The following is a 6,075-nucleotide window of genomic DNA, read 5'->3' on the forward strand; positions in this document are numbered from 1 at the left end:
AGTTAACAATATATATGTAGGTCTATTTCTAGACACTTCACTCTGTTCCATTGATGTATTGATAGTTATGCCAGTACCACCATATTGATATTGTAGCTTTATCCATGGCAATCTACTTTGATATTCAATCTTTCTTTTATTAGCATTTGTATAGTGCATATATATTTTTCCATCATTTTACTTTTTTTTTTCTTTGAGACAGAGTCTTGCTCTGTCACCCAGGCTGGAGTGCAGTGGTGCGATCTTGGCTCACTGCAAGCTCTACCTGCCAAGTTCACGCCATTCTCCTGCCTCAGCCTCCCAAGTAGCTGGGACTACAGGCGCCTGCCACCACGCCTGGCTAATTTTTTGTATTTTTAGTAGAGACGGGGTTTCACCGTGTTAGCCAGGATGGTCTCGATCTCCTGACCTCGTGATCCGCCCACCTCGGCCTACCAAAGTGCTAGGATTACAGGCATGAGCCACCGTGCCCAGCCCTACTTTTAACCTATGTTTTATATTTATTTTTTTTTAATTTTGGAAGATACACAGCATATCGTTGGGATTTGCTTTTTTTTTTTTAACTTCTGGAATACATGTGCAGAATGTGCAGGTTTGTTACATAGGTATCTGTGTGCCATGGTAGTTTGCTGGACCTATCAACCTGTCACCTAGGTTTTAAGCTCCATGTGCATTAGCTGTTTGTCCTGATGTTCTCCCTCCCTTACCTTGGCCCTGACAGGCCCCGGTACGTGTTGTTCCTCTCCCTGTGTCCATGTGTTCTCATTGTTCAGCTCCCACTTATGAGTGAGAACATGTGGTATTTGGTTTTCTGTTCCTGTGTTAGTCTGCTGAGGATGATGGCATCTAGCTTCATCCATGTCCCTGCAAAGGACATAATCTCATTCCTTTTTGTGGCTGCATAGTATTCCATGGTGTATTTGTACCACATTTATCCAGTCTATCATTGATGGACATTTGGGTTGGTTCCATGTCTTTGCCATTGTGAATAGTGCTGCAATAAACATACATGTGCATGTATCTTTATAATAGAATGATTTATATTCCTTTGGGTATATACCCAGTAATAGGATTGCTGGGTCAAATGGTATTTCTGGTTCTAGATCCTTGAGGAATCGCCACACTTTATTCCACAATGGTTGAACTAATTTACATTCCCACCAACAATGTAAATGTGTTTCTATTCTCCGCAGCCTCACCAGCATCTGTTGTTTGACTTTTTAATAATCGCCATTCTGACTGGTGTGAGATGCTATCTCATTGTGGTTTTGATTTGTATTTCTCTAATGACCAGTGATGATGAGCTTTTCTTCCTATGTTTGTTGGCCACATAAACGTCTTCTTTTGAGAAGTGTCTGTTCATATCCTTTGCTCATTTTTGGATGGGTTTTTTTTTTCTTGTAAATTTGTTTTACGTTCTTGTAAATTGTGGATATTAGACCTTTGTTAGATGGGTAAATTGCAAAAATTTTCTCCCATTCTGTAGGTTGCCTGTTTGCTCTTATGATAGTTTCCTTTGCTATGCAGATGCTCTTCAGTTTAATTAGATCCCATTTCTCAATTTTAGCTTTTGTTGCAATTGCTTTTGCTGATTTCATTATAAAATCTTTGCCCATGCCTGTGTTCTTAATGGTATTGCCTAGGTTTTCTTCTAGAGTTTTTATGGTTGGATTTGCTTTTTATATAAACTGAAAAGCTGTCTTTTAATTATTATGTTAAATATATAATTGTTGTTATTGGATTAATAGCTACCATTTTTGTTTTATTCCGTCTGTTATTTCTTTTTAATTCTTTGCTGCCTTCGTTGACATTAATTTGACTATATTTTATTATTCCATTTTATCTCCACTATTGGCATATCATGTATACCTGTTTTTAAATTTTTGCCCTAGGTTTTTTTTGTATGTATCTTTAATTTAGAAGACTATCTTCAAATAATGTATACCACTTCACATATAGTGTGAGCACCTTACAAAGTATATTCTCAATTCCTGCTTCCCTTTCTTTGTGTTATGGTTTTCAAATGTTTTACTTTTTCATGTGCTATAGAAACTCAATGAAGGAGGAGACAAGATGGCTAACTAGACAGTCAGGAAGCACCACTCCCACTGAGAGAAACCAAAATTTCAAGTATATCAACATACTTTGAACAGATTCTTCTCCTCAGAGAGAAAACACTGAGGGTTGATAGAGAGGTGATGCAGACACCAAGGTTGAAGAGAAAGCTAGGAACCCTGCATAGGGTTGCTGAATGCCAGGGCTAGTTCCCACCCCTGAATAGTCCTAGGGAAAAGGCAAGTGAAGGGATGGTGGGGCAGCCTACTTTGCTGCAGATTACTGGGATCCTAGCTACAAGAGATTTCATGACTCCCACAGATATTTGAACTGGCAGGGGAATCTGCCTAGATAGTAGGCAGAGACAGAGCTTTCGCCTGCATGGAGCCCAGGGGATTTTGCACATGGGGCAGCTGAAGCAGAACACAGCCATAGGTGCCCATCTTCTAATATAAGGCTCCCTATGTTCCTCTGAGTCACTGTAACCCTAGCTGACTACAGGGTCAAGAGAGAGCAGGGCTGACTATCCTATCCTATCCTGTGGACTGGGACATGTCTGTTCTTCAGGCCCTCCTGCCCGCTAGCCCTTCCCAAGGCCCTGCCTGGCTGCTCCTGCAGGAGCACGTGCACAGCACAGCCTCCTCTGCTCAACCTGGGTGCTTTGCTGGTGGCCGCATCTGAATACTTCCCAGTGGCCTAGGAGCACTTCACATCCCCAGCACAGCCAGTGCTCGACCCCAAGGGGCCAGATGGAGGCACAGGCCAGTAACAATGTCCCAGGGCTTTGGCATGCAGCTTGTGAGTGCTGAGTGTAGATCTGTGACCACTTGAGTGTGAGGAGCCCCATTCTGAGAACATTGAGAGAGGTGAGACATGCAAGCTCATGGGCCAGCAAAGGAGCAGGGCACACCTCCCTCCACATGACTGTCTGGGAAGGGTGTGATGTGCCTGGGAGCCCCACAACCTGGAACACCTAACAACAAAAAAACACAGAAGTGGCACCAGTGATTGGAGGGGACTCCTGCAAGGCCCAGAGCGGGCCTGGTGATGGGGTCATCTTTCCACCTGCCCACCATAGATTGCTGCTGCAGGTGTGCTGCAATACAAACAAGCCCTATGGCTAAGAGCCTCTCTGCTGGCCATTACTCTTAAGCGCCATCTACGGTTTGTAGCACAATTACAATACCAAAAATATTCTGCCCAATATACATTCATTGCCTGTAAAACCCAGGGCAAGAATCTATCCACAAATAAACCCTGTACAGAGCTTTGGCCCTCTGAAAACACCCAGAAATGAAGCCAACTGACTATACTCAACTTAACCACTGTTAAAAGAACACCAGCCTTCTCAGATGAGAAAGAATCAGCACAAGAATCTCAGGTAATTCAAAAAGTCTGAGTGTCCCATTACCTCCAGATGAGCACACTAGCTCTCCAGCAGTGGTTCTTAACCAGATTGAAATGACTGAAATGAGAGACACAGGATTCAGAATCTGGATGGCAAGGAATCTTATCGAGATTCAGAAGAAAGTTGAAACCCAATCTAGGAATCCAGTAAATGATCCAAGAGCTGAAAGATGTAATAGCCATTTTAAGAAAAAACCAAACTGAACTGCTGGAATTGAAAAATTCACTACAAGAATTACATAATACCGTTAGAATCATTAACAGCAGACTAGACCAAGCAGAAGAAAACCCTCAGAGCTTGAAGACGAGTTTTTTGAATAAACTCATACAAAAATAAAGAAGAAATAATTTTTTAATGAACAAAACCTTTGAGAAATATGGGATTATGTAAAGATTCCAAACCTATGACCCATTGGCATTCCTGAGAGGGAAGGAGAGAGAGTAAGCAACTTGGGAAATGTATTTTAGGATATAGTTCACAAAAATTTCCCCAATCTCACTAAGGAGGTTAACATGCAAATTCAAGAAATACAGAGAACCCCTGCAAGATATTATACAAGATGACCATCCTCATGGCACATAGTCAGCAGAATCACCAAAGTCAACATGAAAGAAAAAATCTTAAAGGCAGCTAGAGAGAAGGGTGAAGTCACTTACAAAGGGAACCCCATCCAGCTAGCCGTGAACCTTTCAGCAGAAACCTTACAAGCCAGAAGGGGGCCTATTTTCAGCATCCCTAAAGAAAGAATTCTAATCAAGATTTCATATCCCATCAAACTAAGCTTCCACAAGTGAAGGAGAAATAAATCCTTCTCAAACAAGTAAGTGCGAAGGGAATTTGTTATCACCAGACCAGCCTTACAAGATGATATGGAAATAAAAGAATGATACCTGCTACCACAAAACATGCTTAACCATATAGCCCACTGTAAAGCAGTTACACAGTCAAATCTACATAGCAACTAGCTAATAATATGATGACAGGATTAAAATCTCACATATCAATACTAACACTGAATGTAAATGGTCTGAACACCCCACTTAAAAGGCACAGAGTGGCAGACTACATAAAAGACAAGACCCAACTGTTGGCTGTCTTCAACAGACCCGTCTCATATGTAATAACATCCACAGGCTCAAAGTAAAGGGATGGAGAAACATCTACCAGGCAAACAAAACAAAAAAGGCCAGGAATCACAATTCTTATATCAGATGAAACAGACTTTCAATCAACAATAATCAAGAAAAAGAAGGGCATTACATAAACTGTTCAATTAAACAAGAAGTCTAACTATCCTAAATATATATAAACCCAACATTGGCACATCCTGTTTCATAAAAGTTCTTCTGACCTATAAAAAGACTTAGCCACACAATAACAGTAGGAGACTTTAACACCCCACTGACACTGTTAAGATGATTGAGACAGAAAGCTAACAAAGAAATTCTAGACTTAAACTGGACACTTGACCAATTGGACCTAATAGAACACACAGCAACCACAGTATATATATTCTTCTCATTTGCACATGAAACATATTCTAAGATCAACCACATGCTTTGTCATAAAGCAAGACCCAATAAATTCAAAAAATTGAAATCACCCCAAGCACATTCTCACATCACAGTGCAATAAAAATAGAAATCAATACCTTTATTTTATTTTATTTGAGATGGAGGCTTGCTCTTTTGCCCGGGCTGGAGTGTAGTGGCACGATCTTGGCTCATTGCAGCCTCCGCCTCTTAGGTTCAAGCGATTCTCCTGCCTCAGTTTCCCAAGTAGCTGGGATTACAGGCATGTGCTACCACACCTGGCTAATTTTTGTATTTTTAGTAGAGATGGGGTTTCACCATGTTGGCCAGGGTGGTCTCGAACTCCTGACCTCAAGTGATCCACTTACCTCGACCTCCCAAAGTGCTGGGATTATAGGCGTAAGCCACCATGCCCGCCAGTCTCTTTTATAACTAGGAAATATTTCTTTTTATCTCTGGCATTACATCATGTCTTTATGTTGTTTGAGAGTAATAAGTCAATACCAGTTTTCTTATGTTTACTGTTACTTAGAATAACTCCCCCTTTTATTTTCAATCTTTTTATGAAATTATATTTTAATTCTATCTCTTATAGATAGTATATAGTAGTACCTTACTTTAAAAAATCTAATCTGACAATCTCTGCCTTTTAATTAGAGTGGTTTGACAGTTTGCATTTCGTGTATTTGCATGTATGTTTGGGTTTGGGTCTATCTTACTAATTGGCCCATCTCATTTTTATTCCTTAGTTACTCCTCTTTTTGGGAAGGTTAATCAAACACCTTTTACTATTTCATTTTAATTAAAATATTTTCTTAGGTATACCTCATGTTTAGTTTGATTGGTTTAGAAATTACAATATACAATTTCTTAAAGTCTATTTTATTTTACTTTTTTTTGATTTTTTTGGAGACAGAGTCTCGCTGTGTCACCCAGGCTGGAGTGCAGTGGCATGATCTCGGCTCACTGTAACCTCTACCTCTCAGGTTCAAGTGATTCTGCCACTCAGCCTCCTGAGAAGCTGGGACTAGGGTGCGCACCACCATGTTTGGCTAATTTTTTGTATTTTAGTAGAAATGG

Source organism: Nomascus leucogenys, chromosome 13 (assembly GCF_006542625.1).
Source record: "Nomascus leucogenys isolate Asia chromosome 13, Asia_NLE_v1, whole genome shotgun sequence".
NCBI classification, from domain to species: domain Eukaryota; kingdom Metazoa; phylum Chordata; class Mammalia; order Primates; family Hylobatidae; genus Nomascus; species Nomascus leucogenys.